Source organism: Camelus ferus, chromosome 12 (genome assembly GCF_009834535.1).
Source record: "Camelus ferus isolate YT-003-E chromosome 12, BCGSAC_Cfer_1.0, whole genome shotgun sequence".
NCBI classification, from domain to species: domain Eukaryota; kingdom Metazoa; phylum Chordata; class Mammalia; order Artiodactyla; family Camelidae; genus Camelus; species Camelus ferus.
The window spans coordinates 43,387,521-43,408,464 of NC_045707.1; the positions used below are offsets into that span (position 1 = coordinate 43,387,521).

General features: G+C 39.8%; 1 long non-coding RNA gene and 2 other non-coding genes across 3 annotated transcripts; 1 reads left to right on the forward strand and 2 right to left on the reverse strand.

Moving 5' to 3' along the window:
• The first annotated feature begins 4 nt into the window (after positions 1-4).
• LOC116667715 lies at positions 5-11,678 on the forward strand. Its single transcript, XR_004324717.1, has 5 exons — positions 5-844; positions 1,459-1,564; positions 3,240-3,376; positions 7,324-7,377; positions 9,066-11,678. It is a non-coding gene; the product is annotated as an uncharacterized LOC116667715 (long non-coding RNA).
• On the reverse strand, positions 6,780-6,851 carry TRNAW-CCA. Its single transcript has one exon. It is a non-coding gene; the product is annotated as a tRNA-Trp (tRNA).
• On the reverse strand, positions 7,514-7,585 carry TRNAD-GUC. The gene has a single exon. It is a non-coding gene; the product is annotated as a tRNA-Asp (tRNA).
• Positions 11,679-20,944: the final 9,266 nt, after the last annotated feature.

The window sequence follows — 20,944 nt, forward strand, 5'->3', positions numbered from 1 at the left end:
CAGCCCTTTCGCCCACGCCCCAAGAACGCGCGCCGCCATTGGCCCGCAGCCGGAGGAAGCGCGGCGGTGATTGGCGGGACGCCTCGCGCGGGTTCCATTAGCTGCGGCGCCCTGCAAGAGGTGGTAGAAACGCAGTTTAAAAGCCGCTGGGGCGGGAGCCCCACCGTCTGCCCCGTTTCTGTTTCCCTTTTCTCCACCCTTCCTCTGAGACGCCGATAAGGGACTAGTACTAATTTTGGTGCGCCGTTTCCTCTCCCACCCCTGCTTGAAAAGAAGCTTTTCTCTCCGGGGTCGTTCGCCTGCGAATGGGCCAAATTTCGCGGCAGCTGCGAGGACCTGGGGTTGGGCCTTTCTCAATCTCAGGACACTGATGCTCCGAAGAATAGCTGCATCCTTTCGTTCCCCAAACGCTAGCCCTGAAGTGAAAGAAAAGAAGCGAGGCGTGTTTGTAGACACTCATCTTCCTCGATTTGACTTACTTGGAGGAAGGGAAGAGGGAACAGGCAGATAAATCCCCGTCTCTGCTTGCGAACGCTTCTTTTGTTCCCTAAATTTGGGAAAAGCCAGACCTCTACTACTGGGCACTTTAAACTGACCTTGAATTTGTGACAAAATTGTATTGCTAAATACTGCATTTGCTTCTAAGTCTAAAGAAGGTTGAGACATTTCTAAATTGTTTCATTTGAGCAGTTAGTTGGGGCTCAGCTTCATTTCTGTTGAGAACTGTCTCTGTGTTAGTTCTCTGCACCCGTAAGAATCTTACCATACTTTAAGTCTAATGTTTAATACTACAACGAAATGAAATCTTTAAGAATGCCTTAATGGGCAATTTAAGATGACTGAGGTAGGTGCATTCTAGATTTTAATCTTAGGGGAAGCCTGCTGACCTATAATTAGGCCGGAAACTCTAATGATAGCCATACCCAAGTTAAAATCTGATGGAGTCTCAGAAATTTATTACAATAAAAATGTCTTCCTGAAAACAAGTACCACTGATGACAAATAATTTGTATACCTTACGAATTTATGTAATTGTTTCAAGATGCTTTCTTCCAAGAGAGGAACGTAGCTGACCTTGGGTTTGGGGTGTCTTAATCATTTCCCCCAGATTCTGGCCTCTAGACCATGCTTTATAAACTGCTTTAAAGTTAAAAAAAAAAAAGTTTATTTGATTTCTGCATGGTTATTTTAAGTTCGAGTAAATTTAAAACACCTACTAAAAATGTTTTCTATGAATTAAGTCATTTTATTTGTTGAAATGGAGGAGACATTCTTTTAACGATACTTTTATTTTCCAACAGGCAATTTTACTAATTCTTTTCTAAAACTCTCAGTATTTACATATATTTAAGCAATAGTATTAAGGTCAGAAATGCAAATTTAAAATTTATTTTAATTAGCAAGTTGTTTTGTAGTGTTTTAGAATGCCTTGTAAAAGTTACCTCAATCTCTACCCAGCGCCCCCAGCTTCACTGGCTACAGAGGCAAGTGTTTTATCTTCAGAGGGTGAATTGAGCTGGCAAGCAACGGACCATGATTTTGCAGTGACTGGTAAACCACAAAGGTAAGCAGTGAATGTAGGATGGTCCCAATCTGCAGTGTTCCTGTCACAGTTCAGTTATTTCTTCCAATATATTCTCAAATTATGTGCAAGAAACAAAGTCCTGAGCATAATCTCTGCAAGGCTACAGTTGATGGGTTTATTCTACCCTATTTGAACTAGGAAGTTATCCTGTTAAAGCGTTACCTTGCTAGATGAAGAATCTGGCTTTGGCTTGACTGTACTGATAGTTTCTAAGGGGTAGGTTTTGCTGATGTAACTAAAAAGGGTCATAGTTACTGGGCTAGATTTGATCTGACTAGAGTGGAGTACATTGAAGAGTCTCCAAGAGGTGCCCTATAGTCTGAGGATACCTGGGCAGATTGGTCTCTGAAGTAGATCCTCAGAAGAGGAGGCATCACTGACACTTGAATATAATAATCTCCCCAAATTTGTGAATAAAGTACAATGCTGGAGTCACAGCCATCTGAGAGAGCCGTCTCAGGATGCTGCCCTGGAACTCTGCTTTTTTCAGAGGGCCTTCACCCCAAAAATTTTCCAGGCAGTTTAATCCTTAGGGACAATAATTCATCCTACTTTTTACTACAAGCCAAAAAACAAACAAACAAAACACACACACCTGTTGAGTCTGCAAGTTGTTATATTTTATTTTTTATTTTTAATTGAGTTATAACTGACATATATTAGTTTCACGTGTACAACATACTGATTCTTTGTTTTTATACATTATGAAATGATCACCAAAGTTGTTAAAATATTCTATTTTTGACTATTCCTTTATGTGTATATTGCAACCTCATGATTTATTTATCCTATAGCTGGAAGTTTGTACCTCTTAATCCCCATCCCCTCCAGCAACCACCAGTTTGTTCTCTGTATCTATGAGTCTGTTTCTGTTTTGTTTGTTCATTTGTTTTCTTTTTTAGATTCCACATATAAGTGAAATCATATAGTATTTGTTTTTCTCTGTCTGACTTATTTCATTTAGCATAGTACCCCCCCCCCAGTTTCATCCATGTTGTTGCAGATGGCAAGATTTCATTTTTTTTAATGGCTGAGTATTATTTCTCTGTGTGTATGTGTATCTATATCTATATCTCTATATATATCAATCACATTTTCTTTATCCATTCATCTATGGATGGACACTTAGTTTGCTCCTGTGTCTTGGCTATTGTAGATAATGCTGCAATGAACACAGAGGTACATATCTTTTTGAATTAGTGTTTTCCTTTTCTTCAGATAAATACCCAGAAATGGATTTGCTAGATCGTATGGTAGTTCCATTTTTAATTTTTTGAGGAACCTCCATACTGTTCTCCATTGTGGCTGTACCAATATACATTTCCACTAACAGTTCATGAGAATTCCTTTTTTTCCACAGTCTCGCCAACACTCATCTTTTAGATAATAGCCATTTTAATATGTGTGAGGTGGTATCTCATTGTGCTCTTTATATACATTTCCCTGATAATTAATGATGTGAGCACCCTTTCATGTGTGTGTTGGCCATCTGTATATCTTCTGAAAGTTAGACATAGTACTATGCCCTGTAGGCCAACATTAAAGATAATGTAGTTCACAAAGAACTGCATTCTAGATGCCTGAGCAAAAACATCATTTTCACTTCCTTTCATTAATTATCTCTCCTTTTCTTATGCCTGGACTCTATCAACAGGAGGTTACTGGCAGATTCTGCATTTCTCAGGAGACATGGCTGATGTCATACGTCAGACAGTGAGATTGCCTTTCTACATCATCCACAACATCTTGAGTTACCAAATTCAGACTTGGAATCATCCTAATTGCCTCCAGGTATATCCCAAGCACCACTGTTTTTAGTAAGGAAGGTAATGTTTACTTTTAACTCTGCTGTAGAACTCTGTAATAGAGGTTACTTTTTCTTATACTCTATGTACCTTAAGGCCAACAGAGTGGGTTACAGAGTTTGGGTGGCCTTTTCATTCCTGATTATTACTCTTGAACTATTTCTCCTCTTTCCTCCTTCAAAAACATTTGAAGTTCATATCATGTGGCTAAATCACCTGTTACCACCTTTGCTGCTGTAATTTATCAACCACTTGGCTACAATCCCTCAGAAATTAGACCGTTGTTCCTTACTCTAGGTTTTCCTTACCATCCCTTTTGTCTACATTCTGTGTGAATTCAACTTTCTTATAGATGACCTATGCAGCACCAACAATGGGCCTCTTAGGTCTTTGACCTCTTCATCTCCAACAACTTGTTTCTCAATTCCATGTCATCCATCCACTCCACTGGTAAGACCCTGAATCTCAACTTCAAGCATCCCAGTTGTCAATCACTAGCCTCTTTCTCTCAGCTCATTTATCATATTCTCACTGACCTCCAATCCATTAACCCCAACATTTGAAAAAAAATCTATTATCTTGCTTCTGTCATCATATAATTATTCCAACTTACTTGACTTACATTCCTTGATCAATCCTTGTAATCATTCTTTTGCAAACATTTTCAACTCTCTTACACCAATGTCTCTTTCTTTCTTTCTTGGAAGAACCTCAACCCTGCTTGGACTAAATCTTGTTGGAACAAACTTTCTCACTGCTTGCACCTAAGCAGCAAAGATTGCTGGTGAAAAATCATAAAATAGGGCTGACTGGTTTTCATGACCTCAGACATCACAGGAGCACTCAACACTGGCTGACAAAGCTCTGTATTCTCTGGATTCACCAGTCATACCTTGACTTCTCTCATCAAATCTCTGACATCCCTCTCCCCCTCCTCTCCCATTTTCCCCTGGTGACTTGACAGAAACCACCTGTGGGGAGTGCCTCACATTGAGATGGTCAAATCTGCACTCATTTTTTCTTGCATCTTTCTTGTTTACATTGAAGAGGTGTCCTTCTATAAGGGTAAATTCCATCAGTTGCTTTCTGGATCTCAGCCTTCTCTCCTGTTCAAGAACTTGATTTTTGAGGTCATCTCCTGTGAAATTTCTGAATTAAAAAAAAAAAAGGTGTAATGTTTTATTTTGTGTTACATTCGTCCAATATAAAAACATTATTTTATGTTGAAACAGGTATTAGTTTTAAAAAAAATCGTTAAAATGTTACAGCCCTGGTACCTAAAATCTTGGGAGACAGTGGAATGATATTTCTATATGAAGCCAAAGATTAAACAACAACAAAAAATTAATGCAATTACTTCGTCAGAAAACTCTTCCAAAACTTTTTTTTTCTAAAACACTTGGATAACTGCCTTCATTCCCCTTTTTGGAGTTCTTAGTGTTGTTAATGTACAGCTGACTTTTTTGTTTTTCATTATCTTGCTTTGCATAGGACTTGGTTTTGAATTTAAGGATGTCACTTAGAACAGAGCAGATGAAATATTACATGGTCATAAAAATCATGTTCTTGACATTTATTTAAGACAGTGACAGAATGTTTACAATACAGCAGTAAGTAAAATACAAATAGAAAAAAGAGCCATACTAGAGTAGTAAAGAACTGACATGTGTGTGTGTATCTATATATATACATACATATAAAGAAAAAAGACTAAATGAATTTACACCAAAATGTTTGTAGTAGTCTCCTCTGGGTGGTTGGGGCAGGTGATTTTTCTTTTCTTATGTTTTTCTATATTTCCCAAAATTTCTAGTCAACATATATGATTTTATAATCATAACTACTTTTCTTTTTGAACTAGAGTGAGAAATTGGGGAATCACTTGGCTTATCAGAATTCAGAATCTGTTTTTCAGTTTTTCATTTTCAAAGGCTCCATTTTATCAGTTCATCCAGAGTACCTCAGTCTGTTTTGCTATGGCAGCCCTAGCAAAGTAATACATATAAACCTCTACTTTTACAGTTGAAGAAGTCAGATCCTAGGGGTATTAAGTGACAGTGCTTGACTCACAGAAGGCACTCAAATATGTCCACTGGATGAATAAATGCTTTAAAATCACATAGAAACTTTATTTTTCAAGATCTTTCTTTATGAGGCCTTTTTGAACTACCCGAGGCAGAGTTAATCTCATTTTAGCACCATAATACCACTCAACTCTGTTCATGCTACTCTCATTGCACTCATTCCAACATAGTATGGTATTTGGTTACTTAATATCTGAGTCCTGCTCAAAAAACCCTATTTTTACTCGGTGTCTCCTTTTCTTCAGTGTTTAGCACAGTATTAAGCTCATCATAGTCGGTGGTTCATAAATACCTGCTGAAATGGATAACCTAATCTCAATCCAACCAAAATGGAGAGGGAGGAACAATCTACACAAAAATACAACGTGCAGCCATACTCTTAGGCTGAATTATAAGAAATTAATACTTGATTTTCTAAAACATTGAGCAGAAAAGCTCAGGGACTTCTACATAACATATCCAATTTAAAAATTGAAAACTTTCTCATAGTCTTGCTATTCATCTTTTGTACAACAAATATTTGTAAGCCTGTAATGCACTGTACTGAGTCCTGGGGCTTACAAAGGTAAATGAGTAAGCTTTGCTTCCTACTATGAGAGGTTAATAGTTGAAAGTGGTAATTTGTCACCACTTGAATGAATTGGTGAAAATATAAAAGGTACATTGGTGTCACTTAGGTCCAATGGCTTCTAGCAAGTTCTTTAAACGCTTTGTTTCCACTTTTATATAAAACATTTTGTAAAGAGTGGAATCTGGAGTCAGTCCTGGTTTGGAGTCTCAGGTGAGTCACTATTCTGTGCCAGTTTCATCTGTAAAAGTGGGATATTAATCACACATTGTAGGGTCGTTTATAGTGCCTGGCAGATGGGTTGAAGCATGTAAACTATTATTCACATTAAGAAATTATACTGTTATACTTGTTTTCAAAAGGCAAATGGATATAAAACCGTTTTTGGAAAAGCAGTTTGTACGGTATATGTATTGTACAGTTCCTGTCAAGGAGCACCGTGGACTGACATGCCCCCTAATGTAGAACACTAATAGTCCGTATCTCTATGCATCATGCACGTTAAATAATAGAGAAACTCACTTTTACGGTGCCAAATAGTGAAAAAAAAAAAAAAAAAAAAAAAGTCGGCCTTAAAGCTCTACTATATATAATGATTCTTGTCTTTTTGAAGACTAAGGATTACTAGGATAACATTTGAAGGAGGAGGATATAATACTACAATTAAAGGCACTTTAAAAAATGGCAGGAGTACACCTAGGTTTATAAAAGCCACTAGGCCTAAAGAGAAAATGCCATGACCCCGACGTGATTCGAACACGCAGCCTTCTGATCTGGAGTCAGACGCGCTACCGTTGCGCCACGAGGTCCTGCTGGGCTACGGCTCGCGCAGTTTCTTAGGACTCCGGCAACATGGCTTCTCTTCCGGTCGCGCTCCGCCATTTCTTCCATTCGCTGCTCGCCTCTTCACCCAGTATAGGTCGGGACCGGAGACTAATACCTTTAGTGCCAAGATTTTCCTGACAGCTAGCCCTCTACCTAGGCTGGGATAAGACTAGCAGAGGCGAGAGAACGGAGTTTCCCGTTTAGTAGTCTCCAAAGCCGAAAAAAAACGGTCCCTCCTCTTCAGCAGACGATTTCCGTTCTTACCCGCCCCTAGGGGCAGAAACTCCGCCCTCTCTCACCCCTCCCCCTACGGGTTCCGCCTCACCGAGTTCACGACCTCCGGTGGATTCTGGCAGGGTGCTACTGCGCAGGCGCAGGCCTGTGCCAGCCTGTGCCAGCCAGTGGGTGGAAGCGAGGTCTGGGTGCTGTCTGAACGTTTTCTTTTCCCCTTCCTAGGTCTCCTGCCAACAGTATAAAGCGTCTACTCGCAGCGTTGGCTTTTATCTCAAGGTGAGCACTAAGCTTAAAACTTAACCATTTTGAGAAGACAGACTTACACAAGATACCAGCATTTTGTATTTGTCCCTGATGTTAGTTCTTTGAATTAAGTGAAAAATAGTAATGGTTAGTTAAAAGAGTACAGCGTCTCCCCGTCGGGGAATTGAACCCCGGTCTCCCGCGTGACAGGCGGGGATACTAACCACTATACTAACGAGGAGCTATTGGCCAACGTTCTCTCAAGTGCCACTTCAGGGTAAAAAGAGAGTCCCCTTCCTTTTGCCAGTCACCCCCAAGTGTGAAAACCCCTACAGGTGAACTGTCTCTCCTCACATTATCTATTCTGGGCACCTTGGATTCTTTGTCAATGAAAAGAATAAATGGTTTAGAATAAATGAAACAAAATGCACTTCCAATTTTACTGATGGTTGCACATAGTTTGTTCAACGTTGTTGAGTTATTGAACTTAGTTTGCTGGAACTTTTTACGCTTTCTAGATGATTTAGATTTTTGGCGGGAGATTTTTGTTTTGATAGTGACCAAGAGAAACTTTTGTTTTTAAAGTCTTAAACCAAAAACAGTATTTTTAATTAGAATTTAAGTAAATGTCAATGCTGCATTTTTCTAATACTTCTTCTGTGATGTATAATAGTAGTGACCTGAAGCACAACAATACCTTCACAAATTTGTTGTTTCATTATGAAGTTGATGTTCAAGGGTATCATATGGTTACCAGATGTCTGGGGCAGGCAGGGTTGTCCCACAGTTCAATGCCTTTTTAAACAATTCATAAGCTTTCATGACACAAGAGGGCTCACGCAGGCCAAATGCAATTTTATTAGCTGAATTTCCCTGTATTTGGGTGTTTTTCCTGAATCTTCTACAGTTTGTCCGAAAATTAACAAACACTTAAATGGTTAAATAATAATAAATATAAATAATTCAAAACAAGGATGTGCCATTGATTAAACATAGGGTTGGGAAAGTACACTAGTAGAATAATTTGTATTATCCTGAGCCATTTCATAAACAGAATCAAGCCTGTTCCCAGAGGGACCAGGAGGGCCTCACCTACAAATTTCTGGCAATATGTCTAAATAATAGAATTTATAGAGTCACAGGTTGACATGATTTAAAGTTTTTATCATAGAACTTAAACTTATGTGTCTTAAGAAAACTGTTCCTTCTACTGAGTTAATATATGAATTAATTTGAATTAATATATTTTTATAGATCATATGTTACATGGTATTTTCCCTGTGACGAAAGGAATTATGTATTTAGATAAGGCATTTAAAAAATGGCAATTTCTGAAGGCTGTTTTGGCACATTTTTTGGTTACTCTTAAATAAAAAGCCTCCAAAAAGCCTCCATAAAACTCAGTGTCCCAAGGTCTCCTTCTATTCCTGACCCTGCAATAACCCTTGTGAAGTCCAAAGGGTACTGTGATAACTATGATGGTGTCCTTTTCTGGGCAAGACTGAGGGGACTTGCCCCAGGTCTCTCAGCTTGGAGAGGCTGCAGAGCAGTGAGAAGCCAGGTCTCCTGAACTGTCTGTCTGCACCAGGTTCTACACTGTGGGAAGAGAGGCTTAATCTTTGTCCCTTTAGAAGAGACACCATCCTCCCCACCTAAGCTCTGGTAAAGCTGTGCCAGTGGCCATACATGTGTTGTTACTGCTCTTCTTTTATCCTCCCTAGGGATAGGAAGAAGCACCCTGAGTCAGCAGAGATTGCGGAGAAGGGAACTCAGCACCTGCTGTCCATCTTCCTAAAATGGAAAAGAAAAGAGAGGGTGACTAACCTGAACAGGGTAAGGGAGCTCAGAGATTCCTCACTGTCAGCACTGGGACACAGTAAAGGTTAAAATTGGACTGGCAGTACAGAGGGCACAGAACTCTCTTTGGAGGTAAACAGCATGATGGCAATCGATATTGTTAGAAGTTTAAAATCTTGCTCTACCTAAATAGCCATTTGTAGAGCTTATCACAGCTTGCAAAACCATTCACATTCATTTTATCTTCTCAACAGCCCTATGGGGTCAGCAGAGCAAGTGTTTTATCCCTATTTTACAGGTGAATAAAGACAATCTCGTGTAGTCATACAGGTAGGAAATAGTGACCAAAGCCTTGGCTGCCAATCTTGTACAGTTTTCACTCTGCTTCACAGTTCCACATAGGGGTATATTAACAAATAAATATGAGTTATGGAGACAAAAGCTTTTGTCACTAGCATCAACATATGTGTCACATTTGTTCCAATATTAATATTTACTAATCTCTAATTACTGAGCAGGCACTGTAGTCTTTCATTCACTCTTGAACCTGCAATATGCCAAACATTGCCTTACATGCATGAGGTGGTTTCAGTAAAGGAATCTTGTTCTTGTGGAGTTTATATCCTAACAGAAGGAAGATAGGCCATAAACAACGACTATCATATATGGATATGTTAGATGGTGACAAGATGGAAATAGAAATAATAGCATGGAAAATGGGCTTGGAGAGTGGCAAGTTAAATAGAATGGGTGAAGTTGGCCTCATTTTAAGAAGGTAACATTTGAACAGACTTGAGGAAGATCAGAAGTGTAGTCATATAACTATCTGGGAGGCCTATGGGGCCTTAAAGCTCATTGTAGACTTTGGCTTCTATTCTGAGGGGAAATGGGGAGCTACTACAGGGTTTTGAACTGAGAAGTGACATAGTCTCGTTTATGTTTTAAAGGACTTTTGGCTCCTAGGTTCGGGGTAGAGTGCCGTGGGAGAGAGAAACAGATGGGAGTCCCAAGGGGTCTCTTACAGTAATGCGGCGTGGTTGATGATGGTGGTGGAGGATGTAGGAGGAGCTGATGTACATTTTCAAGGTGGAGCCAACAGAATTTCCGATAGAGTGAATGTGAGGTGTGAGTGTGAAAGAGGACTCAAAGAGCCTTCCAAAATTTTTGGGCTGAGCAGCTGGAGGGATAGAGTTGCCATCTACTGCAGCACAGGAGAGTAGTGCTCAACTCGAGAGCACACCATCCCCACGGATGCTCTGTGGATGGCACTCCCTGGAATTGTGCAGCATGGCAGATCTGCCTGCAGAGCAGGATTTGGGGGGATAAGAAGCACTTGTTTTTCAGATGTGTTAAGATTGAGATACAGAGGAGGCACTTGAATGGAATGGCCAAGTGTTCATTGTATAGGTTGTTGTACAAGCACGTTGCTGGGGGCTGGAGATACAGTGATGGACAGTGACAGCTTCCGAGGAGCTTCCGTTTTAGTGGAGGAGACTCCTGTCACTAGTCAAAGAATGACAACAACTACAAAAAAAGTAAGATTACAACCCGGGCAGTTACTAAGAAAAAGATGTGGAGGGACGAGAACACTGGATGGAACTGGATGTGCAGAGATTATAGGAAGTGAGGAAATGTGGTTTATAGAGGGGTTGAAAGCATGCTGAAGTGGCTGGGGAGCGTGAGGAAGGTCGTGGAAGAGGCGAGGCTGAAAGGCCAGTGGGAGTGGGACAACTCAGGGTCTCCCAGGCTGTGTTAAGAACTTTGGCTTCTTTTTCATTCCTATTTATTTATTTATCATTTTTAGGATTTATTGAGGTATAACTCATAAACAGCAAAATTCACTGTTAGGCATGCCATTCTATGAATTTTGACCATAATCTAGTTACAGACTCTGTCCACCACGCCCATCACAAAGTCCCCTACCATTTGCTGTCAGTCCTCTGCCTCCAGCCCCACGCACCACCGGTCAGATTTCCTTTTCCAGAATGTTATTTTAATGGAACTGTACAGTCTGTGGCCTTTTGAATATGGCTTTTTTTTTGCTTTGCATAATGCTTTTGAGAGTCCTCCACGTTGTGTGTGTCAGTAGTTTTTTTTTTTTTTTAATAATTGCTGATTAGTGTTCTATTGTATGGATGTTTATCTACTCACTAGTTAGTGGATATTTGTATTTTTCCCAGTTTTTTGCTGTTATAAATATAGCTACTACAAACATCAGTGTACAGGTTTTTGTGTGGACATACATCTTAATTTCTCTGGGGTAAATACCTAGGAGTGGGATGGCTGAGTCTTAGGGTAAGTGTATGTTTACCTTCATGAGAAACTACCACACTACTTTCCTAAGTGGCTGTAACATTTTGCATTCCTACCAACAATATATGAGAGTTCTTGTTGTTCCACGCCTTTGTTAGCACTTGGTATTGTAAGTATTTTTTATTTGAGCTTTTCTAATAAATGTGTAGTGGAATCTCACTATAGTTTTAAAATGTCTTTCCCCCAAAACTAATAGTGTTGAGCATATTTTCATGGATTTATTTAAGTACCCAGATCTTTTGTCCATTTTAAAATTGGGTTGTTTTCTTATTATTGACTTTTGAAAGTTCTTTATATATTCTGATTTCTAGTCTTTTTATCAGACATATTATATCTGATGTATATCTTGGGATATATCAACACATATGTAATATATCACTTATGTATCTTGGGAGATGTATTTTCTCCCAAGCTGTGTCTTGTCTTTTCACTCTCTTAAAGAACTTTTGTTTTCATCAGAGCATGCATGACCTGGTTTCTCATGTATCTTCCCCTTTTTCTCTATTGTGCTCACTTCCTCAGACCAACCTTTGAACATCATGTAAACAAGAACTTGGGCTAGCTCACTACCCAACCTTCCTTCTTCCCTTCCCTCCTCCCCATAATTAAAGAAGAGCCTAAATTGCTCCTGGGTAGTTTCTGGATTCTGTAGTAATTCATTCACAGAAACATTATTTATATCTATTAAAACATAAAGCTTCCCATGCAGATGTGGGAATTAACCATCCATAAACACTAAAGTTCAAAAGTGAATGTTTATGATGTGGGCCTGGAAGACAGATCTAGATGAACACAGGTTTAGATTATTAAGGGGAAATAGCTCTATTGAGGATGTTCATGCTTTACTATTTCCCAGACTAATTTATTTAAACAATCATCTAAAGTGAAAACTGAGAGACAAAAGTCTGTGCCTTCCAGTCCAATCAATCCTTCAGTCTTTTCTTTTCCTTCTCATTAAAACAACAACAACAACCTTTGTTGATTTATTCTTTGTGCCAGGCATGGAGCTAGGCACTGGGGACAAAGATATGGGTAAGACTCACTTCCTGCTTTGAGGAATTCAGATCATGGGGAAGGTGGACCCTCTAACTGATAGTTAAAATACAATTTGTTAAGTGCTATGGTGGAGACACAATCCAGGCATATTGAGAACCTATAAAGTGAAGCCTCTGCATTAAATCCTTTACATAGGTTAACCATTTAATCCTTATTACAATCCTTTGAATTTGGGACAATAGTTCTCCCCCTTTTATAGATGAGGAAACTGAGGCAAAGGAAGGTGAAGTTCACACAGATAGAAAGTGATGAACGTATAGGATTACAAGGTGGCAAGGACTAACTCTGCATGAGGTGCTTGAGGAAGACCTAGCTGGGCCTTCAGAGGGTGATGAAGAACTTTGAAAGAGAAGGGGAAAATGTGTCAAGCACTTCTGCAAGGGGGAAGCAGTAATGCTAAGGCACAGCTCTTGTGCAGGAGGATGTGGGGATTTGGGAAACAGCAAGGAGGAGATGCTGCTTGTGGGTGGCAGAGACAGGGAATGTGTTCACCTTTCCTTACCATGCACAGTTGGGGATAGGGAAAGATCAGAGACTTTAAGTAGCTGGCAGGAATCTTAGATCTTTTCCACCCTTTCATTTAAACAGATAAGGAAACTGAGGCCCAGAGAGCTCCAGTGATTTTCGTAAATTCTCAGGGCTGAGAACACCACCCCTCCCTTAATTAGTTGTATTAATACAAGGGAATCTTTGGGCTCAGCGGTTAGGTGTCCATTGGGGAGGTCATTCCAGGGCATTAGATCTTGGCATCACCTTCCCTGTGGTTATCGGCCCCTGGGGTGGTCTTAGCTTCCTTTCTGATTTCTGAGGAAACCACCTGCTGGCATTGGCTCCAAGACTCAAGGTCACTGACCTTCCTGTTTCTGGTATTTTTTTCCGGTCCTGCTGGCAACCTGCTGACCTGCCCTTGTTAGTAGCTGTGCGGGTTGATCTGTCTGGCCTTAAGGCATGCACTGGCCCCATCTAGGAGGACTCCTGGGTCTTGGTGACCTACACTTTCCCCTGGCTCTTTGGAGTCAGTCCTTGTGCAGCTGGGAAGGACAAATTCATTCCTCTATTTGGGGTGGGATGAAATCGTTTCTACTTTATTTTAATCTTTACCTGCTTTCTCTTCTAAACGAGAAGCAACAGAAAAATTCCTACTTCAAATGCACGGCCCAGGTTTGGCATTCAAGTTGCTATTTTAGGAAAATATCTGCCTGTAGCATTTTTGAAATTTCTTATTCTATATGTGATTCACCCATGTGACTAGCAAGGTTATGTTACCAGAATGTATTGATAAAAATGAAGTTGATGATACAGTAAATAAGAAAGCCAGCACAAAATAATATGAAAAGAACTATTTTTCTATGCATTTCTAAATATTGAAAAAAATCTGGAAAGAAATGTGTGAAAATATTGAGTCATTGTATCTGGATTAGAGTATGCTGATGAGCTCTTTTTTTTGCTTTTCTATATTTAAAATTTTTCTACTATGTGCATATATTATTCATGAACTCAAAGACAAGAAATAAAATTTTTTTTGAAAAGTTACTAATATCAGGCAAACCAAGTAGCTCAAATGCACACCTGTAATAATCTTAACTAGAACTACGGTGACTAATCAATTCCCTGATTTTTCTTGTTAGTTGAAGCTTTCATTATTTTGCAGCTTAAGTTGTTTATATCTAGTTCCTTAAGGCAGGGAGGTGGGTGGCTGAGGAAGCAAAGTTCCACGCGACTGAAACAGGGCGTGCAGCCTTTTTTCCCTTGTCCCTTTGTCTTCCGGCCCCTGTGTTCCTAGTCTTTTGTTGTCTCTGCACGGACTTTGATTCAGGATTTAAAGAAAAACAAGTGCCGTCCCATAGCGCGCCCTCTGGTGTCCCAGGGAAGTAGAGCCAGACAGTAACCCACAAAGATCGCGGCCATTTTCACACTGCGTTCTCGCACATGGTGATGCTGCGGCCGAGAATGTCTGCAATCTTAGAGGAAGGAATCACACACCACGGAGCTTGGCAGGTTTAGCATTTGAAACCATAGGTGTGAAAACTGATTTAAAAAAAAAATTAAAAATCAGCGTTTAAAAAAAATCTAATAGAATCTGTTCTCAAAGCATTTGGCACTGAGTTTTAAAACTAAGTCAAATTTTGTTCTATAATTAAAACATAAACCAGTACTTTGGGTTAGTTGCAAATAAATTACATGTAAGGGGTCTGGATACCTAGGTTTAGGTTGACTGCCGATAGTGATTTCTGCCACTTTGAGCTTTTTCAGAGTGGTAAAAATTGGTGTGAGAGATGATACTGAAGGTCCTTTTTGTCTATAATTTACTTCTTTGTATTGCATTTTTCATCAAACTACATGGTATATAAATTACATTTCCACTAAAAAATAAGCAAACAAACCAACCAACCAATGTAGGCAATATTTTCTGTTTAAATGTTTAAGAATTGGTGGCATCTTAAGCTGTATAGGTTTATTGGAATAGGTGTTGGGAAGGCAAAGCTTTGCTGCTACCCACTTAGGGTCTCTGTCGGGCCTGAGAATTAAACTGACATAAGACAGATTAAGAGGAGTAAAATGTACAGATTTTACAAGTACCTGGGAGCCCCATAGGAAAATGAAGACCCAGAGAAGTGGCAAAACCTAAATGTTTTTATACTAGGTTGAACAAAGAGAGGCAATTGTGGACAAGGAACCAACATACCTGAGGAGACCAAAGGAAGATGAGAGTGATTTTAACAAAGACTATTTGTACAGAATTTTCTCAGCATTGACACTTCATCTCTGGTGATAAGAATATTTCTTTCCTCTTGGTATAGTATGGGTGTATTTCATGTGGAAGTTTTATGTCCTGCTTTCAAGAAGAGAAAGGGGGAGGTGAGAGCTCCCTTCTTATACCTGCTATTTTTCAAGTAAAAATTATCCCAAAATAATCCTTACCCCAAAGTGGCATATTTTGAGTTGGCATATAGTGCTGCCCTTCATAGATAATTCATACACATGGTATGAAATTCAAAAAGTGCTGGAGGGTGTACAGAGGAAAGTCTCTCCCTCATCTTAGATCCACAGCTACACTTCTCAAGTTATGTCAGGATTGGTCTGGCAGCTCAACAAGGTCATCAAGAGCTCTGGGTTCCTGCTTCTCTTTTCTTAGGGTCTTGCTTCTCTGAAACCCTTAGCAAATTGACTTTTCTTTTCTTGATTGTCACCTCATGGTTACAAGATAGCTGCTGTAACTCCAGGCATTGCAGCCACTTTCTTATTTTTTATTTTTATTTTTTGTCACCTTGCCTTCCCCTCCTCCACCCTCCCCCAGGCCTCCCAACCCCAAGAACCCACCAGCTTGCCCTCCCAGGGCCCCTTCTGTCACATCTCTCGGTGCTCCAAAGCTCTGGTTCAATGCCTGTCAGCAAATGCAAAGATACTGCAAATCCAATCACAGAGCATCACCTCCTTGCCAGCACGGCGTCCCTCCACAATGCATTTGCCTCTCGCGGCCACTTTCAAGATTGGTGCATGAGGAGAGGCAGCTCCAGCAAACTCTCCTTTTGAATTTGTCCCTTTTAATAGGAAGAAAACCTCTCCAGAAGTACTCTGGCTGTTGTTTCCCTGTTTCTCTTGCCACTGTTGGATCACAAGCAGTCTAGGAAAATGACTATCTGGCAAAAGGAAATGGGCAGTGATTACAGTATTGGCTTTTAGTATTCTAGTGTTCTGTGCTGTTTTTGAGAACTGAAATCTGTTAGTATAATACTGTTTTTTCCTTAATTTAACAATATGTTTTAATCAGTTTTATGTCTGGAGATGTGCCCAGAAAATTATATACTGCATTAAAATTTCAAATCAAAGGCGCCTATGTTTTGAAAGCATCCTGACTACATCCTTCCTGTATTTCAAATTCTTTCAAGGCGTCTTATTACTGATTCAATTCCAATTTTCCTCATTATTTAAGAGCTTTAGTATCTTTTCATATGTATCTGTCATTTGTACTTTCTCCAGAGCTAGTCTGGGTTCTACTTTTCTTTTTTTTTAAATTTTTTTTATTTTTATGTAATCAAGTTTTTGGGTCCTACTTTTCTTCCATAGTTTCCTGGTGGAGTCATTTTAGAACAGCAGCTGAGATGATGGTGACATCATCATTATCTCAGGAATACCAGCAGTGACCTTATTTCCCAGTTTGTGCCTGTTTGTCACGGTGTGTTTTATTAATAGCTCTCCACTCTCAAAAGCGTCTCTATTTGGATGAAAAATTGTGTGGTTGTCTGTTGCTTGAAATGTACCTGAACATGCCAATTGCCGTTTTGCTCTGGAATTTCAATCAGTAGGTGCAGGATTATTATGAAGGCTGGAGTTGGGTCTGCTTCATTCGATGTTGTATCCCCAGGGCCCAGAATGGTGCCTAATACCCAGTAAGTGCATAATAAATATGGATGAATCAATAAATAAACTTACTGCTTGAAGCTTGGCACATTGCCACATGAGCACCTGGATTCTGTTAGCAAGGAATCTAGAGTAGTGATTTGGGGGTGTAAACTAATGGTGCCTGCCAAAACATGCATTTTAGATTTTGATAGATATTGTCAAATTGTTCTCCATAGGGACTGAGTAAGCTTACACTCCCACCAGCAATATGTGAGAGCATCTGTTTCTCTAACCTCCAACCACATGGTGTTATCAAAATTTGTATCTGCCAGTCTGGTAGTTTTAATTTGCGTTTCCCTTATGATGGAGAAGGTTGAGCATATTTTCATATGTTTAAAAGCCATTTGGAATTCCTTTCCTGGGAACTGTCTGTTCATATCCTTTGCCCATTTTCAACTGAGTTATTGGTCTTTTTCTTATCGATTTGTAGGAACACAAATAGTTGTTTCCAGTTTTTCATGTCTTTTGAGTTTGTTTTTGGTGGGGTTTTTTTGCCCCTCTGAGCAGAATTTTTAAAATGTATTCATACTTAGCTTTTCTTTTATAGCTTCTAAGTTTTATATCATGCTCACAAAGGCTTTCCCTACTCCCAGATTATAAAAAAAAAAAATCTTCCTGTATTTTCTTCTCATACTTTTGGACTTTCATTTTTTTCACATGTAAATCTTGATCCACCTGGAGTTTATTTTGGTGTAAAGTTTGAGATGTTCCATAAGGGCTCCCAGACCCAGCTCCAATGTGTATGTGGAGGCTTCCCCACATCAACAAATAGTTCTTTGACGGCAGCAGGTTGTCCGAGAATTCCGTTCAATTCTGACACTATCTTCCTGGAGATAGAGGCAGATTCCACAGGCACAGCGGCTCAGTCCCACGAGACTACCCTCCACTTAAGACACCAGTTGCAAGCCCAGGTAGTTACCTGTGCTTCTGACCAAACTGTTATAAAACAGAGGGTCCCATGACCCCCTCCTCTGGTTCAATTAATTTGCTAGAATGGTTCACAGAAAACGCATTTATTCACTAGATTACCAATTTATTATAAAAGGATATTGAAGGATATAAATCAGCTGCCAGGTGAAGAGATAAATGGCCCTCTCCAGGGGCGCCACTCTCCCCAATTTGCACGTATTCGTCAACCCTGAAGCACTCTGAAACCAAGCTCTATGGGGTTTTTATTGCATAGGCATGACGATTAAATCATTGGCCATGGGCGATTGATTCAACCTCCAGCCCATCTCTATTCCCTGGAGGTCAGGGGTGGAACTGAAAGTTCCAAACCTGATCACATGGTTGGTTCTTCTGACAACCAGCCCCCACCCTTGGGTGGGATCCAGAAGTCACCTTCCCTGAAGCCTTTTCAGGAACTGAGGACAAAAGGTAAACTATCTGATTGCTCTTGCTGCTCAGGCAATTGTGAGGGTTTTGGGAGCTGTGATCCAGGAACTGGATGAAGAACAAATATACATAAGTATTATATAAATCACAATATCACAGGTTTGAATCCAATCTAATATTGTTTATCAAATGTTCCACCTTTTTCCCTTTTTCTCATAATGGAAACTCCAAAGGGTCCTTGCATTTCAGAGACTCCATTTCCTACGACCAGTACTTTTAACATTCTAGTAAATTCTAGAGAAAGGAATTCAAGGTCAAAGCAGTCAGGATGAAAATTTAATCTTTAGTTTCATGTCTTTACACTTGTTCATTTTATATTAACACTACCTTTTGCTAGGCACATATGTGTCAAGTAAAATACACACAGAAGGCTGTATAAAACATACATGTAGAGTTCAAAGAATAATGGTAAATGGCCACTTGTGTCCCTGTTACTTTGGTTAACATGTGAAACGTTGCAGTAACTTGAGATTCTCTGTGTGTTCTTCTTTAATCATATTCTCCTCCCTCTTCCTCAAGAGGTAATCATTAGCCTGATTTGGGGAGGGGGGTGTTGATTATCCCTTTCTTTGCTTTATACTTTTACCACCTATATGTATCCTTAGATGATATATTGTTTATATTAAAATTTTTTTTTTTAAATTAACTTTCTTAATGGAGGTACTGGGGATTGAACTAGAATCTTGTACATGCTAGGCACACACTCTACCACTGAGCTATACCCCACCCTACCCTGGCCCTGTTTATATTTCTGACAACTGAGTGGCAAGAACAGTCATAGTGGCAGCTTCTCTGAAGATAAGCTGAACCAATCCCCAAGTCAAGTTTGGCTTCAGTTTCCCTGAGAGCATCCAAGAGCTCCTTCTGGGAAGTCAGGGACCAGGATTAAGAGTGAGTTCTGGGAAACACAGGATATACCGCAGCTGGGACATGTGTAGTTTGGGTCAGGTAACAGACCTCTGCAGAAATAATCAGGTGTGGGTGGTTCTCTGTCTGATGCTTTCCTGCTGTCTGTGGAAATCAAAACTGATTTGATTTCAAAGCTGATTTCTGTGGAGTGAAGTAAATTTCCTTAGCTCATCCAAACAGCAGGCCATAGCGGGTATGTTAGTTTTCTATTGCCGCTAACAAATTCCCATAAATGTAACAGCTTAAAATAACACACATTTATTATTTCACAGTTTCCCCTAGTCAGGAATCCAGCACATTTTAGCTGGTTCCTCTGCTCAGGGTATCGTAAGGCTGCTATCAAAGTGTTGATTGGCTGTATCCTCATCTGGAGGCTCAGTTGGGGAAAGCTCCATTTCCAAGCTCCCTCATGTTGTTAGCAAAATTCATTTCCTTGCAACTCTAGGGCTAGAATCCCCACTGGCTTGCTGTCAGTGGGGACAGCTCTAAGCTCTTAGAGGTGGCCCTCAGATCTCTCAGCAGTTGGAATTCAAGGCAGTGTCTCATTTTAGATTGCAAAGATTTTCCATGGCTTGCAGGTGAAGTCCTTTGAATCATTGCTTCCACTGGCTTCTCCCCTGACCTTCACACCCTCAACTCTTAGTTGTATAAGCCTCTGATTCTCTCTATTAAAACACTTCTCTTTGTGTACCTAGAGTGGCTTCCATTTTCTTGGCCAAACCCTGACTGATACAGTTGTTTTGCTTCCATCATTGCTGTTGGAAATTGGAAACCGTTTTGATTCCAGTACTTTATATGTGACTCCTTTTTATTCTCTGGAGGCTGATAGAATCATCTTTTTGACCCTCAGTGTTTTGAAATTCCATAATGATGTGTCATGAGTGTTCTATTTTCATCCACGAAGTATGGCTTCCACAGAGTCCTTTCAGTCTGGTGATTATGCCCTTTAGTTCTAGGATATTTTTCTGAATTGATTATTTTCTCCTGTTTATCTTCTTTTATCTTTCTGGAACTCCTATTTTCTGGATGTTGGACTTTTTGGGGTAGTCCTCTACTAATTTCCCATAACGTCTTTTTGCTCCATTTTGGGGTAATTTCTACCAATTTATCCTCTGGTTTTAAATTCTTTTAGCATATTTAAAAATATTCAAGTGCTCATTCTTATGCTCAAATTATTCTTTTAAGATAGCATTTTGTCTCATTTTATGAAGGAAAAATATTTTCTTTTCTCTGTGAGACTATTAGAGAGTCTCTTTGAAGTTTTCCTCTTCCTTCTGTTTCCTTCAAGTTGCTTCTCCTTCTGTTTGTTGGGTTCTCAGTGTCTACTCTAGGGGCTTTTCTCAGATGATTGGAAATCCTGGGTTCTCTATTCCTGATTAAGTGTGAGAACCCAAATGACAATTTGCAGTTTTGAGGGTGTGGATAAACTCGTTCAGTTTAGGAGCTTTGCTGTTGGTGTCTTAAGTGACTAACCTCCATCCCCTTGATTGTATCTTTAGTTCTTTCTTCTTGAGCTACTTAGATTACTTGGAAAGTGTTTCAGTTATCCAACTGGAGGATTAAGATCTGCTTGCCAATGTTTTGGGAGCCAAATAAGGAAAGAGAGCTGAGGGTCTCAGCATTTAGTCTTCAGTGAACACACCTTTACTTAATATATTTTTTTCCCATACAATAGTCGTAATTTCAACTGTCCTCGAGTCCAGAGAACACTATTTTACCTTCTCTC